Source organism: Mustela erminea, chromosome 9 (genome assembly GCF_009829155.1).
Source record: "Mustela erminea isolate mMusErm1 chromosome 9, mMusErm1.Pri, whole genome shotgun sequence".
Taxonomy (NCBI): domain Eukaryota; kingdom Metazoa; phylum Chordata; class Mammalia; order Carnivora; family Mustelidae; genus Mustela; species Mustela erminea.
Genome location: NC_045622.1, coordinates 70140360 through 70163515, shown reverse-complemented (window position 1 = coordinate 70163515; position 23156 = coordinate 70140360). Strand labels below are relative to the sequence as shown.

The 23156-nt window shown below is 43.3% G+C and overlaps 1 long non-coding RNA gene across 2 annotated transcripts in view; it reads left to right on the top strand.

Moving 5' to 3' along the window:
• LOC116600165 overlaps positions 1 to 23156 on the top strand; it is a 63675-nt gene that overhangs the window by 1654 nt on the left and 38865 nt on the right. The window contains exons 1-2 of one of the 2 annotated variants that reach the window (XR_004289528.1): positions 3260 to 3333; positions 7157 to 7245. This is a non-coding gene — a long non-coding RNA (uncharacterized LOC116600165). Of the gene's footprint in view, positions 1 to 3259; positions 3334 to 7156; positions 7246 to 23156 lie in introns of those variants that run through there. The other variant, XR_004289527.1, reaches the window with a different exon arrangement.

The following is a 23156-nucleotide window of genomic DNA, read 5'->3' as shown; positions in this document are numbered from 1 at the left end:
GTGTAAATCTTGCTGCCTGTCGGGTCTGTGGGAGCAAGTATCCCAACCCGACTTCCACCCACTGAGGCTGACTCTGTGCCAAAACTACTGGGGTCACCGGCTGAGGAGGGACCCTTTCAGCATCTCTCAGCATCTTACATCCCCGGGAAGTCATTCTTAACACCTCCCCACCTACTTCCTGCTAATTAGACTTATCGAAAAACAATTGCAGATCTTTTGAGATTTCAGGAGGCTGACAGCATCTTTTAGCAACAGTCACAGGGAAACAAAGTTTCATGTATAATTCATGAGGTGCGTGGTCATCCTGGTGGGAAATTATCTCCTGACAGGCTCTGTGGTGGTGGTGTCCTGTCAGAATGGCCTACAGTGTATAATTAAAACCTGAACAGAACAAATTAATGCTGATTACTTTATAAACAGTTTGAAAGCTTGAATTCTGTTCCCTGTCTTGCAAGAAGAAAACAGATATTTCAGAAATGTGTAGCTCTCCCCCCACCTCACTAATGGTTCTGCTAATAAAGGGCCCTTGAATAGATACTACAGTCCACACTCTTTGTCCTCCAGTTTGCTTTCCTGAAGCTCCACTGCACGAAGGCAGAGGCACCAAAAATTTGGCAGGTGCTAAATTTCCATGCTGACAGTATCTGCCCCTCTTCTGTAAATGCTGACAGTCTGGGTTGACAGTCTATCTGTCTGGGCTGACAGAAGCTCTAGCATTTACAGAATCGGAGCCCTGTAAGGGCCCTACCTGGTCAGCTAGTCACACCCTTTGCTTTAAAGATTGGAGAACTGAGACCATTGAAGGGGAGCAACTGGCCCAGGGGTCAACCAGAGCCATGATGAGATACCAAGGTTGCCAATCCAGAGCTCCTTCCAGAGCCCTGTATTTGGAGCAACAGCAACTGCAATATTAAACTTACATTTTTATTTTACTTATTTATTTGACAGACAGATCACAAGTAGGCAGAGAGGCAGGCAGAGAGAGAGGAGGAAGAAGGCTCCTTGCTGAGCAGGGAGCCGATGCAGGGCTCGATCCCAGGACCCTGGGATCACGACCTGAGCTGAAGGCAGAGGCCCAAACCACTGAGCCAGTCAGGCACCTCTAAACTAACATTTTTAAATACTAATCAAGCATAAGAGGGACAGTGTGACTGGGTGAAATAGTCCAGGACTGAGTTAAATATGGGTTCAGATTCTAGCCCAGCCTCTTAGCAGTTGGCTGAACTTGGACATGTTACTTTCCCTGAGTCTTAGTTTATTCATAGGTAAAAGGGGCTTTCTGGTTTAATGTATTCCCTCTTGTTTACTTTTGCTTTTGTTTTTGGTTTCAGATTAACAAAATCATCACCAGGACCTATGTCAGAGAGCTTACTACTTATGTTTTCTTCTAAGAATTTTATGGTTTCAGGTCTTAGGTTGAAAACTTCAATCAATTTTGAGTTAATTTTTTATACAGTGTAAGAAAGTGGGTCTAGTTTCATTCTTTTGCATGTGGCTGTCCAGTTTTCCTAGCAGCATTCATTGAAGAGGCTGTCCTATTAAAAAGAAGAAGTAGAAGAAGAAGAAGGAGGAGGAGGAGACTGTCCTTTCCCCATTGTGTATACTTGTCTTCTTTGTCGTAGGTTAGTGGATTTAATTCTGGGCTCTCCATTCCGTTTCGTTGATTTATAATGTCTGTTTTTAGGCTGGCACCATACTGTTTTGATGACTAGAGCTCTGTAACATAGTTTGAAACCATGACATTTCTTTTTCATTGTTTTATTCTCTTGACCTTCAGTATGCACACTTCAGGAAGTGCAGACACGTGGAAGAGGACCTACTTGCAGTCCTCTTCATTTTGCAGAGATCAGTGGTAGTGTGGCCTTGCCTGACATGGTCAAGGATGCCTATGGCCAACTCCAGGCTCGGGGAATTCCACTTTCCACTCATGCTTTGTCAAGGGGCTGGGATCTGGCATAGGCAAGCCTTGGTTTTCTTAAAGTGTTTTCTGATGGGTGATCTCTGAATCTCATAGAAAATAAGAGGTAGCAACCAGGTAAGCATAGAAGAACTTGAAGTCCAAGAAGTACCATGAATGATGTCTTAGAGTTAGACTATCTTTGGCTCCATTGGTTCTAGGAACAACAACTGCACAGCTAGATAGAGGAGAAGAAGGGTGGCTCACAGGCTGACTACACAGTTGTTCTGGGTATGCCTTATACAACTCGAGGGTGTGCCATTTATATCCTATTCATTGTAGACTTGTGCATTTATTTACTTTTCTGGCAGATGGCAGGTAGGATATCTCATTAAAAGAGTGCCTTTTTCGAACTTGTATGAAGCTTCCCATAGGCTGGTTAGGGTGCTGAGCAGATACTGATTCCTTTACCCATCTCCTAACTATAACATCTATTCCTCACCCCTCCTGCTGGTCTGATACGGGGTTGTCCTTCCCCTCAAAGCAGTACCTGTCCTGCTGTACCAGACCTAGTGGGCTGGGTTCAGACGCTGCTTATGTAGCGCCAACCCCTGCCTGAGGGGAGCATGGACTCAGGGTCCAAACAGTCCGAGTGAAGTTCCCAACTACACGGTTTCAAAAAACCTCTTCCCCCCAGGACAGCCTGGGGATTAAAAACTAGGTCTCTGCCACTTCATCCCCCAACTTCCCCAAGAGTAAGAGTGTCTCACTGTGTGTTCTAGAATGTGGGCTGTGATGCTCACCCCTCCCCTGGGAGCCCAGGCTCCTTCTTGAAGCCCCATCCTCCAGCTTGGTGGAAAGAGCCACGACCAGGGAAGCTGGCACCTGACTTCATGTGAATGTCTCGGGTAGCCGTTGCAGACGGTGTTTGCCACACGGACAACCTCTCCCCACATTGTGTCTTCTACAATTTTAATTCATGCTGGCATTTTTACATTTCCTGGCATTGAATTATTACCAGCATTTTAAGTGAAATCTTCTGATATTTTTATTCCTTTTTTTTTTTTTTCTTTTAGGGTGGAGATCTTTGGCACACCAGGATTATTTAGTGCCAAGATTGTGTAGTTTTTGAGGAGTGTATGAGCTCGTGTGATTGTTGGAGATGATGGGAGAAAGCCTCAGATGGGGCGGGAAGGGTGTCTGTTCTCTGTCTTAGCAAAGACCAAGCAGAGATAGGCACACAACTTCAGCCCAGGAATGGAGATTAAACACCAGGGAGAATTTACTAAGAGAAAGGAATGCAGACCTGCACAGGCTGTCTGCCTGGAATGCCTTCAGGCATTCCTGAATGCCAGCTCCCTGCAAGCCACTGTATTCAGGGACCATGGATCCAGAGATGAGCAAGACGCAGAGCCCCTGTCCTCACAGAACTTACGGTGAGCTCGGGAGAAAGAGGTAAACAAATAATTATATGTTTCCAACTCCGAGGGAGCAAAGGTCTTTTTAAACAAGAAATTTAAAAGCCATAGAAGGAAAGACTGAGGTACTTGAAGACATTAAAAGTTTAAAATTCTGTATAGTAAAAGACACAAATCAAAAGATTGGTAGAAAATAATTATGACATACACCACACACAAAGACTTTTCAACTGTAAGGTATAGAATACTTACCAATTAAAAAAATAGAAAATGGGCAAAGGATATGTATTAGTGATCTCTTGCTACTAAACAAATTACCTCCCAAATTTATTGCCTTAAGCATTGATTGTCTCACCCCTTGTGTAGGTCAGGAATGCAGGCATGGCTTCATGGGGGCTTCTCGCTCAAGGTCTCTCCCAGACTGCTGTGAAGGTGTTGGCTGGGGCTGAGTCATCTTTAGCTTGACTAGGGAAGGACCCATTTCCTAACTCATTCACGTGATGGCTAATGAGGCTGTTGGCTGGAAGCCATGTGGGCCTCTCCAGAAGATAGCTAAATACATGGCAGCTTGTTTTACCAGACTGAGTAAGAGCCAGAAAAGGAGAGAAAGAGTGCTAACAAGATGGAAGTCACAGTCTCTGTAACCTAAGTGAAAAACTGTCATGTTTGCCAATTCTGTTCATTAGTAGCAAGTCACTAAGTCATTAAGGGAAGCAGATTATATAAGGGCATGAACCCTAAGGGATGTGGACCATTGGGGGCCAGTTAGAAGCCTGCCTGCCACTGGATACACATGGGCAGTCCATTGACAGAAATGACCTACAAACTTAAAAGATGCTCAGCTTCACCAATAATGAGGGAAAATGCAAATTCAAATGGTAAAGAGAAGTCATGCTTTATCCTTCATATTAAGGATGATTAAATACTGATGACATCTGGTTTGGGTAAGGGTTTGGGAAAACAGGTATTATTATGCAATATTGGTGGAAGAGAAGATTATTATTGGTTATGAAGATGCACATAGCCCTTTAGCCAACAAGGGAACTTCGAAGACTCTAATGCAGAAAAATACAGGTGCACAAAGCCTTTGTTCAAGAATGCTCATGGAAATAGTGTCTGTAGTAATGAAAAATGAAACCACAGGAATGCCTACCTGTAAGGATGATTAAGTAAATTATGAGACAGCTTATCTGTGGGATTCAAGGAGATAACAAGAATGAGGTAGATGAAAAGATCCTCAAAACATATTTTTAAGTAAACAAAAAAAATTGCAGAATAGTTAGTGACATGCCAGGTAAAAACAAAACAAAAGCATGCAACAGAGCAAAACCATCATTTTTCTATATGCACATGTATGTGTGAAGTTACTGAGAGTGTAGAAGGACACAGACCAGAGTGATGCTTGTGGTTAGCTTGGGGACAAAGGGAGAGTTAGAAGTCAGGACTGGTGACTAAAGGGGATTTTCCTTTTATCTTTTTAGTCTTTTACAATAGCTTTTACAATAAGAATGTGTACATGTATTCTTTAATAAAATGTAACTGAAGAGAATGGATATTTTTGAAACACACAATTACCATAAGTGGAAATAATATAATCAGAGTTATTCTGGGATTGAAAGTCCATTCTCCAAGGAAAAGAGAGCATGCTGCGGCCATAATTCTCAACCTGAGCCCTGAATGTCATTGAGGGATATAAACCAGATCGGGTTACACAGACTTGCAGCCAGATCAGCCTCATATGAAACAGAAGAAAGTTCAACAGGCAAACAAAGTTGAAGGGAAATCTGCTCCCCCCATCTTCTCTGACATTATCTCCTCAAGGAGAAATATAAAACAGTTGGAAATGCCATGAATCCTAAAGGTCTATAGGTGCTATAGCTTGGGATCGCCTAGAGCCTCAGTAAATAAAGGTTAAATCCCTTTCTGGTCTATTAACATCCACAAGGCTGTCATTTCTGGCGAACTGAGTTTAAAGTATTGGAGTATTTCCATACTGGTTAGTAAATAGCCACTGTCACGTGGACCAGACACCTCCCCATCCACCCTTACCTGAAATTGTTGCCTCCCCCTGGACCTGCACCTCCACACGAATCGGCATGAAAAGAGAAGAAGTCTGCATACCAGAGGCACCAGGACCGCTTGACAGGCCAGCATCAGTCTAATTGGCCAGTGCTGGGCTGTTGCATTTGGTGAATATATATGTTTATATATATTTTAGGTAATTCAGGATGTTTAATGCAGGGCATCAGGTGAAAAGGGTGCCAACCTATGGAGAACATGAAAAGCAGATACAGGGTTAGTGTAAATGATAAAACCTCTTTCCCTTTCCCTTAGGCCATGATGGTAACGGGAGGAATAGAACTGGAAAGAGATTGGAGAAGTTCTTATAATATCGGGGCCTATGAAATTTTGAAAACGTGCCCCCTCTGGCTCAACTTGGCTTAGGCTTGTCAGGTTATAGATCCTGTGCTATTAACAACACATCTTAAGATTTCTTTGCTTGGGTCAATATAGATAGAATGGCAGTGCAACATAGGAGTGTTGCAGTGAAAGCCTGCATGTGCATTGAGTGCCAAGGGAGACCAGATGACAGGATGGATCAGGGAAGGCTTCCCAGAGGAGGTGATGCCTTTACCTACGTGGCCTTTGGAAGATAAATAAGAATTAACCAGCTGAAGAGAAGGAAGAGTATTGCAGGCAATGAGAAGAAAAGTGACGGGGGTCGGGGAAGAAGAAGAAGCCTTGAAAGAGAAGTTTAACAAGGTTGGAGAAAAGAGGTGGATTGTGGGCTGGGAGCAGGTTGGGCATAGAGGCCAGGGCAGATGTAGGTGGGAGACCTTGGTGACAAAACTAATTAAGGGACAAATGCACCTTGCTGGGCCTAAGGAAAAGTGCCACATTTCCCATCTTTTCTATGCTGCATGAAAATACCTCTTTATGCTTCTTAATTCTTGATTCTTCTCCAAAATCAAACTCTGTGCCCCATCACCTCCCACCCCACGGAACAGATTGACTTTTGCACAAAAGCACTAGCACACTGGAAATCTTAAGCAGCAGCTGCATTGGATCTTCTCTGGCAAAGATGTAACCCATGGCTTGAAGGTGACCGACCTGGGATCACAGGGTCTTGGTCCTTGACCCCAGGGGGCAGACTGGAGTCACCTGAGACAGATGAATAATCATGGAATATGAACTCCAGGTCCAGAAGGGCTGGTCTCAGGAGACTGGGATGGATACCCGGCCCCCACCTCAGAGTCTTGGAGGCACCCCATCCTTCACCCTCTCTTACTGATGAAGGCACTGGGACGGGCAGGACTCACCCAGTTCTCAGGAGGCCTGGGGGTGTGGTTCATGTCTTCTAAGCAGAGTCTGGTGGCAAGAATTCTGATTTTGTGTCTGTTAGCTGCTTGAACGGTTATTGGTGTGGATACTGGGGACATGGTGTTTATGTACTGTGAGCCGCAGATTCCTCACATACAATATGAGGAAAACAACACACAAGCCCCTCTCTGGGTACCCTGGGACCATGTGTAGCAAGAACATGCTCCTTTTGTAATACTTACTCATCGTCTTTCTTTCAGCTCCCGGGGAGAGTCATTTTTGCAGAAAACCTATGCACTTGGTCTTGGACAAATCTTTTGATGGACTTTTGGGTCATATGAAGGGACACCCAGCTTCTGTTTCCAAACGGCAAGGTTGAGAAGACGAGTAGATAAACTGTTTTGTGCTGGGAATGCTTCTCTGTGCATGGTTGGCTGGCCTGGCGCCAACTTGGGATTCAGCTGGTGTGGGGGGAAGTGGTTTGTTTTATTTGACTGTTTGTGTGTTTCTTTTCTTGCAGGTCCAGGGAGGAAGCTGAGGTGCCCAGGTAAAGCTGCATCCCAAAGGGTGACTTGAATACGGATGGTAGTGCCAGTGAGGAAGCTGGAGGTGAGGAATTTTTCTCCCTTCTTTATCAAGTCTAAAAAATTTTTGAGAGCTGCATTTCAGGATAGAAACGCAGAGCCAAAGATGCTCCCTGGTAAGGGGATCCCTGCAATATGGTGGCAGGCAGGGAAGGGGGGCTAAAGACGGGGTACTGCAGGGGTTCCCCATGGAGGGCATGCCTGGTAGTCTTCAGGAGCTGGTGTTCAACTGAAGGGTTTTTTCTCTTTTTCCTTCATGTTTTTTTTTTTTTTGTTCTGATTATACTCAAATCTTTACCAACATTCTGCTAAATGTTTAGTTTTTCCTAGTCTTACAGTGTGTAGGAAAATGAAGTCAGAGCCAAAGTCCACATGGGGCAACGAGTCCTGCTGATAATGCAGCTGTGGTGGGCTGAGGTTCATGGGGGGGGAATGGCTGGCAACTCCCCGGGCCCAGGCAGTGGCCTGGAGGCCCAGTAGGAACACGGGAACCTGCTGGAAGGACAGGCTTCCTCCATTCGCCCAGGGACAGGCCTTGGAACTCTGGAGCTGGGAGTTGTTTGTGTTTTGCAGAGTTAATTCTTCACCTCCTCCCCTTTCTGGATTCTGAGAAATAGACACAGGGTCAAGGTGTGGTGTCAGCAGCTTGGCTGACGGGCACCGGATGCCAGAATGAGAATCCTAATCCACGTTTTAGTCTAGGTGTCAGCTGCCTGAGGGGAGAATTGGGTTCCTCAGATAGACCTTCACTGAGCAGTGTGAATGGAGAGTCATAGCGCCCTCGCCTGACATAGGAGGGATTGAACAGCCCTAACCCATGAAGGCACCGGTCACTTTCCTGTTACAAAGGGATGGACCAATGGAAGTCACATTCCCACCCAAACCACCAGTCCCTAGGCAGTGAGCTTAGCAGAGGGTGAAGTAAAGGGCAAAAGGATTCTTCTATACTTAAAATGAATGGTAATTTTAAGACACAGATGTGGGACTATTAAAAGTGCACACAGGAGAATCATCCTGGTTCCACCGTTACTAGCTGTGTGACCTTGGACATGTCACTTAACGTCTCTGGGACTCAATGTTCTCATCTGTAAAATAAGGGGTGATGACAATATCAACTTAGTTTTTGTTAAATTGAATCTGCGCTGTTATAAGGATTAAATTAGTCAGCGCCCGGAAAGCTACCAGATCACTGTTGACACAGTTGTTTTAACTCTTCTGATGCTTACGTGCTCGACACGGCTGCTGGCACACAGCTGGAGGTTGGTAAACAGTGGTTGAATCTTTTGTTTTATCTTTGGGGTAAAAATCGTCACTGACAGTGAGTGGGAGTGGTCAGTGGGTGGAACAGTGGTTCTGGGCACAGTCTCCTTTTCAGAGAAAATATAATAGATTGTTGCAATAATAGCGTTTGGAGAGAAATTCCTGTCCCAAGTGCAGCCGGTGATTTACTCTCTGGTTATGAGTATATAATGTTACTAATGCAGTGCGTGTGACCCTGGCTCTTCTAAACTTTCAGTGTCTGTGGGTTTTAGCAATCCCTGGCCTCTCCTAAACGTCAGCGGTGGTGGGGGAGGGTAGTGGGAGAGGGTGGGAGTCTCCCCCCCCCACCCCCTCACCCCCCCACCCGCACCATAGTCCTTCCCTGCAGCCCCTCCCTGCAACGCACTAATGAAATGGCAGCCCTTGGGTGGAAATTCTGAGCTTTCAAGGGAGGCTGGCTTGGCTTGCCCACTTCTTTACTGAGTGCAGGACAAGGCAAGAAGCCAAGACGATTTCCTCTCTTTTACTGCATCATAAAAAAGCATCTCATTCCGCATGTGACACCTCTCAAGTGCTCATGCCCAGGCCATGATTAGCAGATAATCTCATAAAGGCCTGTGGTCCAGCTGCCAAGACCCACCTGGGGAGAAAGTGAAGGCCTACAACATAGACCCCTTCCTACAGCCTCGAAGACTTGTTTCCTCCAAGTCACTCTTTTCCCATCTGGGGATAATCTAGGCCCTCCTGCTTCTTGCTGGCTTGGCTCCCTGGCCACCATTTTCCTTTCTCTAAGAGAAGCTTGCTCTGAACCACTCAGACCCTTCTAAAGAGAGGATCTCATTCTCTGAATAAATTACAGAAGTATTGAACTGGAGATTTGGGGAATTGTCCAGTAGTAAAACCCTTTCATTACAGTGGTGGGACAGATGAGGCTCAGAGACATCAAGTGACTCCCCCAGCATCTTACCACAAAGGAATGGTAGAAGTGGGCTTGGAATCCAGGTCTCCTGATGCTTGTTTGAAGGAGCTGGTGTCTACATTTCTGCTGACCATAAGTCAGACCTCTGTCCTGAGTGTTTATTGTGTCAGAGCAGCCCAAGAACTACCTGCTGAGATGGGGCCTGAGCTCCCAGGCTGGCCCTGGAGCCATCTCAGGAACTCATCACTGTTGCCTTTTGCCTGTTCAGCTCAGCAGGGACACCCAGCAAGGGACAAGGGGATTCATGGACTGGCTGACAGCAGAGCCCACTGGAGGAGCCTGACTCTCCACTAGATCCGGGTGACCAGCACAGGCCACTCCTCTTCCAGCCTAAAAGGAGCACAGTGCAGGGGAAATGACATGGGTGTGAGTGTGGGACAGACCTGTATTCCAGTTCTGACATGGCCTCTTTCTAGCTGTGTCACATTTGGCCATACAATTCTCTCTGAACTACATGTCAAAAAAAGAGTAAAAATTGCTGGCATCTTGGGCTGTTTTGAGGGTTAAAACAGCTTCTTCCTGGATGCACCCAGCATGGAGTCTGACTCACGGTGTGAGCTCCATGCACATATATTGCCATTATTATCCCTCCGACTATACAAATCTGAAGTTTTTCATTATTTTCTCTAAAATAGTGAGATTATTACTACCCCACAAGTTTAACCAAAAGTTTATGGGAAAACACCTAGTAGGTTCTCCAGTCAGCTTTAATTTCCTTCCTTCCATCTGGCAAGTCCACGAGGGAGTTCTGGTAGACAGAAAGAAGGAGTTCTGGTAGACAGAAAGAAGGGCAAGTTGACTAAAGGTTAAGGCTCAAGTTTTGTTATTTCTGCCATGAGTGCTAAACATCTGTACTTGAGTCTGTATCTGATACGACTCTGTGTCTGTCTCTATGTCTCTATGTCTGTCTGTCACCAGGACATATATCTACTAGTTTTTCCTCTTTCTCTTTTTTATTTTTAAGATTTATTTATTTATTTCAGATAGAGAAAGAGAGCACTTGCACAGGGCAGGGAGGGGCAGAGGGCGAGAGAAACAAGCCGACTCCCCACTGAGCAGAGTCTGATGCGGGGCCCTATCCCATGACCCTGAGACCACAACCCCAAGACCATAGCCCACGCTGAAACCAAGAGTCTGAGGCTCAACTGACTGAGCCACCCAGGATCGCCTCTCTTTCTTTCTTAAAGGCAAACCATTCAATTGTATTTGAAAAGAAATGTCCATGCTCCTTATAAATAATTCATATAATAAAGTTTAGACATGCAAGTAATAAAATAATCCAAATAATACTACTCAGAGATAACCTATATTGAGAATAAATAAACATCATCACTGTTGTCTTTGTATTTGCATACTGAGATAGAAAAATAAATATCTAAAAAACACTTTAATAAAAATGGAATCATAACTCAAAATACTATTGTAAACTGTGAAGTATTTCCTTTAACTTTCCTGGAATTTAAAAGAAGAAAATGTGCCAAAGTAAAACTACAGATTATTGAATACATGCTTCTTTGCTGTTTTTGTTTGTTTATTTTTTGAAATACAATATTTCATGAAATACCCTTTTAAGTTTGATGGAAGTGATTATAGAAAGGTTCAAGAGACGGCAGTCATCATGCCTTTTGAGACCTCCGTGTTTCATTGTTACAAGCAATTGTGTTGGGGCCATGAAAGGTAAGACATTAACACCCTCACACATCCTCAGGTCTCCTCCCCTAAAAATTTGGATTTCGTTACATGATTATTTGTACATTGTTCAGACTTATAGCTCTGCTCCATAACTACAGTAGTTCCTGTATTTCTTGGAACTGTTCAACCCCAGCTTCCCTGACTTACTACCTTCTATGGTAAGCGGGGCAGGGGCAGGTAAGAAACCACAAAAGAGTAAAAATATATGATGTATTAGAAAATGATACATGCTCGAGAATGAAAGCAAAAAGTAAAGCAGAGAAAGGGAGGTCCAGCATGTGGGAGTGGGGCGGGCAGGCTCTGTTTCCCTAGTAAATAAGGCAGTTAGGGTGGGCTTCCCTGCAGACATTGCTGTCACCAGTAGAGATGGTAACTAGACCTACTGCCCACCACTAGCACTCTTCCATGGTGTTTCTGGTCCTAAGTTTTTTTTTTTTTTTTTCATTTTTATTTCTTAATTGCCAGCATGTCATTGTCACATAGTTTTGTTCAAGAAGGCCTCATAGGTGCTGTTCTACTGGTTTGTCAGCTTTGAGAAAGTCTGTTGCTTTTTATATTTCACAACATTCTTGTGTGGCTCTAACAGTTGGGGTGCGTTTTCTCCCTCTTACTGTGAACACTGCCTTTTGGCCTTAAATGTTCCTGTGGAGAAAGCTGAGGCCAAATTGATTTTAACCCTTCATGATGATTTGCTTTTCCTGACTGAATGCTTGAAGCGTCATTTTTTAAACTCATATAGATTTATCTTGAGCTGTCTGTATTAAATTTTCCTGCAACATGGTATATCTACATATTCAATTTTTTATTTTTATTTATTATATTTTATTAATGATATTTATAACATTTTATAATATATTATTATAAAATCATATATAAATATTATATATTTATATGCTATATATAAATATATAATATATAAATGTTATAAAATATTTATTGATATTTTATTTACTTATTTATTATTTATTTATGATTTTAAAATTTTTACCATTGGGTTTGGGAACTTATTTTTTTATTTATTGGGCTTTAAAAAGGTCTGTTGGTTTCCCTGTACCTGTTTCTAATACAGTTGTTTTAATCTGCATTTAATGTGATTATCTCCAACTCTCATCCATCTAATTTATTTTTAGTAGAATATACCTGTTCTTTGTTCTAATTTTTGCATTCGTTCTATAATGATGCAGTATGTGTCCTCAATTTGTTTCCTTAGATCCTCCATCTCCTTTGTTTGTTTTCAACCTCATTATCTTGTCTTTCAGCCCTTCTGTTCCTGAATTTATATTCTTATTAAGATGTTCTATAGCCCGAAAGGACTGAAAAGATTTCCTTTTGTTCCTTTGAAATGTTTTCTCCTAGGTTGGTTTTCTGTCCCTCTTCCCCCTCCTTCCTTCCTCCCCTTTCCTCCCTCCCTTCCTTCCCCCCTTCCTTGCCTCCCCTGTACTTCCCTTCCTCCCCCCCTTTTTTCTTCCCCACTCTGTCCCCCCACCTCACTTTCTTCTTTCGTAATATGTTTGCATAGTTCTTCCATAAATAAGAGAGAAAATCTTACGATTCTGTTTCAGTTCGCCAACGTAACATTTGTAGAAGCTCATTATAAAGTGTCTGATTCCACTTCCCTGCCTTAGAAAGTACCACCTGGGGAATACATTTGAATTATGTTTGTTGCCTAAGACCCTGGAAGAGACTTGGGGTCTCCATTTATAACCATTTTGCCTGCATCCGATATGGTGGACTGAGGCAGTGGATTTAGAACAGGGGACCTCTTGGGGTATCGGTATCCTGGCTGACTGGTGGGCTGAGATATAGACCAATGGGGCAATGCTAGGACTAGAAGCTGTGGGAACCAGAAGAAACTGACTTGAGGGAGCCAGCAGTCAACTTTTAGTATCCAAATTAAAAACTTGAAATCAGTATCAATGAAGACTGAGAGAACTTGTGTTCTGGAGAGAAACGGGTGTTCAGTCCAGGCTCTGTAACTTACTGGTTTTGTAACATCGCTCCTCTGCCTTTCCATCTATACTAGGGTGATGAAGATGGTGTCTTTCTCACAGAATTGTGGGGATTAGATGAGTTAAGGGAGCAACTCCTTGGTGCAGGCAACTTTTGTAAATGCTAGCATTTTCTATCATTATAATTAACGAGACACTAAGTCCTGAAAGGCATTGATATCACAGAGTATCTGATCAGAAGGCAGTGAGCAGCAGAAATATGTATCAAAAGTGACAGGGGGCACCTGGGTGGCTCAGTCGATTAATCATCTGACTCGTTTTTGGCTCAGGTCATGATCTCAGGGCCATGGGATCGAGTCCCGTTGTGGGTCTCTGTACTGGGCATGGAGTCTGCTTAAGATTTTCTCTCTCTCCCTCTGCTCCTACCCCCACCGGCATACTCTTTCAATCTCTCAATCTCTCTCTAAATAAGGAAGGGAAGGAGGGAGGATGGAAGGATGGAAAAAAAGGTGACACAATGTTCATTTGGTGCCAGGAACAATATTTAAGGCTGTTGGTTAATCACTCACAGTAGGACCCTAGGCTGTGGCTGGGAGACCATGGGGCTCAAACTCCTTCCTCTATGGTGCTGGTGAGAGAAAGGGAAAGGGGGAACCTATGAGAGCCAGACAGGGTGGCTGGCCACAGTGCAATGGTTTTCAAAATGTAGTCCCCAGAACTATGGCATCAGCATCACCTGGGAATTTGTCACAAATACAAGTTCTTGACCCCCACTTCACTCCTACTGAATCAGAAATAGAAATTGAGAGCTGGACATCTGTGCTTGAACTAGCCCTCCTGGTGATTCAGAGGTACTCTTAGATTTGAGAACCATTCTGACTTCTCCTTTCCGGCTAGTGTTTGGGGAACTGAATGGCCAGGATGGGAAGGCAGTAACCCTAGAGTGCCATGGTTAACGTCTCAGAAAATTGAGGCAGGCTTGAAGTAGGCTGGGAGCAGAATTAAACAGAGTTGTACTTGCTAGTAATGAGCATTTTAATAGGCATGTAATCAACCTGTAAATTTATTCCTCTAAATGTGTGTCTTCTCTGTATGCTGTATATAGGTGTGGATACTGCTATGCTTAACCTGTTTTTTTATGAACTATAATTTTTTTTTTAAGATTTTATTTATTTATTTGACAGACAGATCACAAGTAGGCAGAGAGGCAGGCAGGGAGAGAGGAGGAAGCAGGCTCCCCGCTGAGCAGAGAGCCCGATGCGGGGCTCGATCCCAGGACCCTGGGATCATGACTTGAGCCGAAGGCAGAGGCTTTAACCCACTGAGCCACCCAGGTGCCCATGAACTATAATTTTGATTACAAAAGGATAAAATACAGAGAAACACTTGACTCTCATAATTACTGTAAAAATCTGGAGCTTACCCTTAAACAGAGTATCATCCACCATCTGGTGGCAGCGTACCCCACTGACAGATTCCACCAGTAATAACTATAAACTGAAGATGTCAGAGAGATAGAAATGAAGGGGGGCATCTTGGGTCTGAAGAAATTAGGGGAAGATTCACATTCATGTCAGGTTATTATAGTTCTCTCTCAGAGAAGTGAGGTGGAGTGATAAAGAATGTGGGCATCTAGGGGAGAGCCACTTTTGGAAAAAGATACTTAACATCTTTGAGCCTCAATTTCCTCATTTTCAAATGGAGATGAGAGTAAAATCATGCTTCAATTTCCAGATTAATGTGGGGGTCAAATGAGGGAATTGGTTGCAAACAGCTGGATCTGTTTGGAAAACTGTTAAGGGCTGCCCAGATGTGAGTTGTTTATTATTTATGTTTGAAACTTGGTCTTTAATTGTGGAATGTAATGTTCTCTGTTGGAGGAATTCTAGATATTACCAAGCAGGTGGAGAAGGTATTTGGTGTTTGGGTTTGTCTTAAAAAAATTTTTTTTTAAGAACTTAAGGGTGAGAGAGTCTGCCCTGAGATTACCCCAACTGTGATTTAGGAAGGAAAGAAGAATGACCAACTCTGTGCCCCACCGAGGTGGTGGGGCAAGAAAACCGACAGTCCCTGACCATAAACCATTATGGTGTCGTTTGGACTTGGGAGAAGGGAGGATAGAGAGAAAAAGAGAAGGCTGGATGGAAGTTTGCAGAGACAACAGTGGGAATGAGGGAAAGGGGGAAAAAGGAATAAAGAAGACAAGACAGAGGACAGGAAGGGAGTCAGCAACCAAGAGAAGAAAGAGTTCTTGGAGGAAACTAGGTTGAAAGAAACCTCACACAGAGGGAAGGAGGAAGCCCAAGTGCCCCGGTGCTAGTGTGTTCCAGGCCTTTCCAACTGGCAGCACTTTTTGTGAGTCTACTCTTGCCACTGAAACACTTTTTTCTTCGGGGACCTTGTGCTTTTGTACATGTGAAGTATTTGGATCCGATGTGCTTAGTGAAAGAGAAGAGTCATACATTGCTGGAAAAAGAGACCAGATGTCTTTGAAATCATCTAAATTGTCTCTATTTAAAAAAAAAAAAAAAAGAAGAAGTTACTCTTTCCATTGCTGCCAGATCTGAAAGTCCAATTTGCCAGGATAATATATCCGGTGTGGATAGAGATTTCCAAACTTGAAGTGTTTGTTGCTTAGCAACCTGGAGGCGTGAAGGGCCCACTTGGGCTCCACCATTGAACCCTTCTGGAGACCAGGCCTCAGTCAGCAGCAGGGACTGGCTGAGTAGGAATGAGGGCTCTCTCAGGCCTTGAGCCCACTGTTCCTTCCCATGCAGGTTTCTTCCCAGGTACTTGAGGCCAATAAAAATGTAAACAAAGGAGGAAGGGGAAGCAGAAAGAGGCGAAGAGTAAGGGAGCCGCCTACAGAGAAGGGTCCCAGAAAATGACAGGGTCAAAAGGAAAACACCAGTTGTATGTCTGACTTGATACTGTGCTTTCAGCACACGTTCTTCAGTGGTGTGGAGCAAGAATATGCTTGTAGTTTCAAAAGGCAATTTTTAAATATTAACTTTAAAGAAAAACTCCATGTATTATTATTATTATTATTTCCATTTCTGTGTCTCAAGTTTCAGTGGAGCCTTGCCCACCTGCTCATCTGTCCTCCTCTGGAGACCAGGAACATGAGGCGTAGCCTTGCAGTGGTTCCCCCAATATATTTTGCTGCTTCCTTTGGTAATTCCTCTAATGTTTGGTCCAGTTCCATCCTCCTGCCTCTGCACAGTTCTAGCAACAGCAAAGAGGTGACTATATACCAAGGGCCTATGGGCCAGACCAAGGCCCTTGTGCACAATCCCATCTTCCAGCCTAAGCTATGACAAGAGAAGTTTGCTGAGGGTTCTTAGAGGAGCTCTATCTGAGGTACCTGGAAAAATTTCAGGCAGTGGCCCTGTGTTTTTTTTTTTTTCTCTCCAGATACTTGCAGCCATTTTGGGGACCATGAGAGGTCTTAGAACTCTCCAGAGATCTAAGTATCTCTCCAGATACTTGCAGCCATTTTTGGGACCATGAGACAGCCTTAAAATGAATCTGATTCTGGGAAGGGCAGGGTGAAGAGAGAGGAAATAATGAACAAACGAACAAATTCTTTGTGGCATAGTCAAGCTACTGAATCAAACTGTTCCTGAAGCCCAGCTTGTTCTTCAGTGTCCAGTTATACAAGCCAATAATTGTCCTTTATTGTTTAAGCCAGTTTGAATTGGGTTTTCTATTACTTAGAATCCAACATTTTTTATTGATGCAGTAACATTTATTGAGCACCTACTCTGTGCCTGACACTCTATAAAATGCTCTTATGTGTATTATTCTCACCTAGTCCCCATGGTAACCTGGCAGGGAAGGCCTAACATCCCCATTTTTTCTGCGGAGGAAAACTCCAGTTCTAATACTATAGGGATTTGTAGCTGAGCTGGTGTTTGAATCCAAGGCAGTCTGACTCTATAGCTCAGCGTCATCCCCATGCTCAGATTCTGAGCTGGCAGGGGAGGAGATCTCCTCTGAGCAGGAGTAGGAGGGAGAGCAGAAGGAGAAGTCAAGTGTGAGCTCTGAGCTGCAAGGATCAACAGAGGTCAAGACGAGGGCCTTAAGTAGAATCTGCAGTGGGGTCAGACCACCTGGCTGGTTCAGAGTCCTTTTGTGGTAGCCATCTTTTGACACCACATGACACCCCCACCCCTGCCATGGCCAGGCCACAGCTTACTTTACTAGTACCCTGGACACCATGAGGAATAACAACTTAATGACAATTACTCATCCCTATAAACATTAGCAAAGCCCTGTGAAATTTTATTTTATTTAACTCGTGTTTCCTAATTTCATATCTTCCTTTCAATGTCCCTCTTCCAAGTTCAGACATATTAGCAGGCCCCTGGAAGGACAAGACCATGGATGGGGACCTGAAAGTACTAGTTAGTGTTCATGGAAGACTTCTTCTGGGCCAGCAGCTGTCTTCTAAGAGCCTTTCGTATGCAGCTTGTATGTTATGGGTTAGGGTATTGTCACTCCTCTACGAATGTGGACGTGGAGGCTCAGAGAGGCTAAATACCTTCCCAAGGTCACACAGTTACATCCTGTGCTCTCAGCCACTGCCCTCTATTGCCTTTTCATATAGAAAGAATGAACAGAACCTCCCACCAAGGTTCTTGGCCAAGAGGACATAATAGGTCTAGTGATAGATTGGGCATGCTTGACTCTAAGCACCGGAAGTACCCAATTCAGTATGGAAATGAACCAAGTGTGGCTATAAAGTTGTGAGACTGATTGTCTTAAAAACACATGCACTTTGTTATGCATATTACTGCCACACTTTTTAAAAAAGTTCTCCTCTATCCCATGCCCTCACTTTTGGAAGAAAGAAAACCGGGAAAAAAAAAAATCATATAAATAGCTTTGAAAAAAAATGGTAAGAGACTAGCATTGCCAGACATCTGATATACTACGGAGCAGTATTAATTAAAACAGCATGGTCCTGTGGGAGAAAATAAACAACTAGATCAGTGGAAAAGAATAGAAAACTCCTCCATACTATTATTTGGCATACAATAGAAGTAGTATTTCATATGTGGAGAAAGGGGAAAAGGTGGTATCTAGAAACATGTTGATTTGGATTCTTTCCTCCTACCATATACTATAATAAATTCTGGATAGATTTAAAAATAAGATATAAAAGGTGAGGCCACAAAATATCTCAGGGAAAATTTAGGGTCATGATTAAGAAAGGGTCTCTTAAATATTGCACCAACAGCCAAAACTATGAATCCATTTATAGGTTTCACTGTATAAAAATTGAGTATTTGTGTATAACAAATACACCACAAAATATATAAAAGTCAAAAGGTTCATAACCTTGATATATAAAGACCTCTTACAAAATCAGTAAGATAAAATGGAGAACATAGCAATGTAAAAACAAATGCCAGGCCACTTTCACAAATTGTGAATGTAAATAAATTCACACATGATGAAACACAGTGGGGCCACATACATCAAAGACTTTCAAAATCTGACCCAGCAACTCCCCTTCCAAAAATTTATCTTAAGAGAATGACTGGACAGGGGTGTCTGGGTGGCTCAGTTAAGTGTCTGTCTTTGGCTCAGGTCATGATCCCAGGGTCCTGGGATGGAATCCCACTTCAGGCTCCCTGCTCATCTGGGAGTCTCCTTCTCCCTTCCCTCTGCCCCTACCTCCTGCTTGTGTTCATTCTCTCTCAAATAAATAAAATCTTTTTTTTTTAAGTGAAAATGATTGGACAAATACACAGAGACACTGTGCAATGGATAATCATCACAACATTATTAATGATAATTTTAGAAATTGAAATTAAGCTAGCCATCTGCAGAGAGAATAGGTTAAGTAAGTGATGGTATCTATCCATTTAAAGAACACTTAACAGTGATTAATAAAGGTGGTATACATGAATATGATGACATGTTCTTGATCTCTTGGGAAGTGGAAAAAACTTGTAAGTATGTTCTTGATCTGTTGTGAAGGGGAAAGGGAACTTGTATGTATCAAAATATGATCATATTTGTGTATAGATATAACCCTTTTCCTCTACATATAAAAATGCCTGGCATGCTATTTACCTAAAAAATGTATTTTATATATGTGCAATATGTATGTATACAGACACACACACATATATATATATATCTGTGCTTTCCAACATTTTCTAAAATATATATGCATTTCTATGTAATAACCTTAAATACGTTTGCAGATTATTTTGTATATATAAAATATTACACAATAAAAAACAAAAATTGGAGATGTGCCTATAAACAACAAAACCATATTTTCCCCCTTTTCTGGATTGAGTGACTTTTGAATTAGCCCATTAGGTTGCAAGGAAAAGCACAACTTTGGGAAACCTGCTAACGCAGTTTGAAAATTCAGTTATGGCAAACCAGTTGTAAGATTATAGGTACACTTCCTAACCTCCTTGAGACTCAGTATTCTCATCTGCAAAATGAGAATAATATTTACCTTGCATAATGATTACGTGGAATACATTTAAGATGATAAAGCTCCTACCTAGTTCAGTGACTGGTACCTAGAAGAGTCTTAGTAAATTGCAACAAATATTATTCTCCTTTTGTCAGTATTCAAGTTGAATGCCTCTCTGCATACCTTCCCCACTACCTCAGCCAGTTGGTTCTTTACTGACAGCTTTGTCATAGCTCTTTATGGAAACCTGCTCTTGCTCAGTCAGCATTTACCCACTAGCTGTGAGCTCCTGGAAGCCAGGGATCACATGGGTCCATCTCTGGGTCCTAAGTGTTGGATACATAATAGGGGCATACAAATATTTGTTGAATGGATAAAGGAGTAGATGGGTAACAGTTAAGATCAATGACAGCAGTGTTGAAATAAGGAAACATTTCCCTAAGAGAACAACTTTGAGGCCTGCACTCACTGGTATGTATATAATGGTGCATTAAAAAAAAAAAAAAAACTATCTGAATGTTATTTCAGAATAGAATCCCATCTCATAGGAAATGGGATTTTAAGATAAAAGATTTATCAGATACATTATAACAATAGCAATTGCAAATATTTATTGAGTTCTTAACAGTGTGCCTGACACTATGCTAGGCGCCATTTATTTATTCCTCTCAAAAGATAACCGATGAAGAAGCTAATGATTAGATAGTATAAGTCACTTGCCTCCAGTATCCAGAAGTAGTAGCACTAGGATTTGAACCCACGTCTTTCTGGCTAATTTGGCGTCCTGTGCTCTTAACCATGACTCTCCCAGCATGGCATTTTAAAGACTTTATTGAGAGGAACATTGAAAATCCTGGAGCCACTGGACCGATGGGTCTCAATTGAGGGCACTCTCAAGATGCCTTACAGGGGTGGAAGGTGAGGAGGAGGAAGGGTGTGATAGGAGGGGATACAAGGTACGAATGAAGGAAGGGAGGATAGGGAGAAACAAGATGGAAGCGCCAGACAGAGTGGGGGAAAAACTCTCCATTGACCACCATGACCCGCCATTTTGGGAGGCAACATTTTTACTCTTTGGGCAAAATTTTGAAGCGGGCAATTCTAATGGCTTAACCAAGACAGGAAAGGTGGGTCTGCAAGTGAAATTTCGTTTCGTTTTACAGTTTTCAAAGATCAACCATTATTGAATTAAGGATATTGATTTGTTGTGTTGAATTAAAGCACATCGACTGTCTAGGAAAATGTTGGTGGTAGGAAGAGGTCTTTTACCTCACTTCCCCACCAGCCCTAACCTTCCCCCCAACCCCCAGCCTTTTCGGTGTTCTATTTCTGCTAATCCTTGCTAAGAAGTAACTGGTGAGCAAGAGGTTAGCTGGTGGGGTCTCAAGGTGCGACCTTTCCCAGGGGCATTTGCATGTTAATAGAGGATACTGGGAGTTCAGGAACAGCCTCCAGGTCCCAAATGAAAGCAGTCCCGAAGGTGGAGGAAAGGCGTGGGCACAGCCCCCAGGGCCCCCCCGCTGCGTAGGCCCCATCGATTGGGCCTGTTCGGCCTGTATGGATGGCCGCTGCTCTGGGCTTCCCTCCAGCTGCTTTTACAAAGAAGTGGTTTGGAGAAGAACAAAGCGATTGTGTTTATCCCCAGGCAAATGTTCCCTTGCCAGGGCTCTGTGCATAGTGCCCAGCTCCGAGGCTGGACCCAGACTCTGCTTTGCTTAATGGTTATTCGTTGGATGAATGAAGAAAGCCCTTTCCTCCTCTGGCCTCCCTCCCCCTCACACCTTAAGCCCTGCTGCCCATGAGCCCCTGAAGCCCAAAAGTGCAGACCTAAGACCTGGGCCACTTCTTTCTAGTGATAAGAACATTGCCAAGAAGAAATTCCTACCATTTGCATTTTATTATTTTTCCTCCTTATAACTAGAAAACCTCAAAACTTGTGCTGAATTGCATGACCTCACTGACCACGTTTCATGTTCCTCGTTGAACTGTGGTTACAGCAATCTCCTTCTTAACTACGGCCAAACTGCAGAAAAGAAAATTCCTATGTGGACATGTTCTCATGCGCAGGCACATTTCAGGGTCCTGGGGAAGGAAGAGGGGCGGGGGACAGGGAGGGAGCAATGAAGACAAGACTACTTTTCTGTTTGGCTGAATTCATCAAAAATGTCCAAACCCCATACTGAACATTCATCGCTAATTAAATCCTAGCACCATAATTCAGAGAAAACAATTACAGCATTTAGAATTTTTAAAGGAACTATTATTGCTGCCTTGGCCCTTTTAAAAATTATGCTCCCCAAAGGACAAAATGTGATCCATTAATATGTATGTATTATTACTTTTTTTGTAAGGGAAGAGTGCTGATGCCTGTGAATATGGAAGCATTTATCGGTTGCCGACAGCCGCTTAGTTGACTTGCAGTTTTAACTGCAGTATTTTCTAGAATCTAAAAGGCTGTAACATTAATTACCTTTTTGCCTTTAGCTGGTGGCCTGCTAGTCTCTGTCCCGAGTTCTCGTCTCTCACCTTGTCACACTGGCAACTTGCTTATGGAGTGAAGGGGTGGGTCAGAGCCAGGAGTCAAACCCATTACTGGGAAAGATCCCACAATAATCCGTTCAATTTAGGGCAGCTCCTCCCATTTACCCTTGGTGCCTGGATGAGTCCTTGTTTCACATTTTTCAGGTGAGGCCCCGTGTATGTTGGGTCCTTTGCTTGCCACTGAGTGAAAGGCATTCTGAATTTCTAAGTCAAGTGCATGATTCTTCTATGTCAAATGTGCCCAGCTAAAGTGGGACCTGACTTTTTTTCTCCTTCATTCTATTCTTCTTTGTCTTGATACTTTTAACAGAGTTATTGAGAGGTAAGTTAGCAGAGTCTGGCACCAAGGATCACAGTTGGCCTCGGTTAAGGTATACTGTTTGCTTGACTTATGTGTGTGTGTGTGTGTGTATGTGGGCACAGGGTACACATAGGTATGTATGTATATACATATAAAAGCACGACTCAGAAATTTCCATTCGGCTCCCTGATCAGTCTATTGTCACATGCATTTGGCATTCATTATCCATGAGCCTCCGGCGCCTCTGGTCCTGTGCCCTGGCTAACAGTGATTTGGTTTATAGAGATCATATGGCAAGGAAACAGACCTTGAAAGACAGAGCTCTGTGAAGCACACTTGATGAATTTCCTATGATTTGAGTCTGGGTTTATTCTTCCCTGTGGCGGGGCAGACACCCCAGAGCACACACAGCCGGCCTGGGAGCCCAGGGAGGAGTGGAGGCTATGACAATAAGCACACTGTTTTTTTCTTCACACGTCTCGGGTTGCATTTCCTATCTGGGAAAAAAAGAAAAGAGAGCCTTGTAAGGGATCCAGAATCTGGGCAGGAAACCACACAGAGTGAAGGTTGCCATTGTCATTAGCAATTAATGTAACCACCAGGGCTGGAAGGAGAAAGTCCTGCCAACGCAGAGGGAGAGGGGCGGGGGGTAGTTAGGCTGCTAGAAGGGGGTGGGGTGGGGGGCTGCTAACCCCATTCACTAGAGGAATGAGCAGGACATCTCCCTAGGCATTCTCGAGAGATAACACAGTACTAGAAATTTTTATTT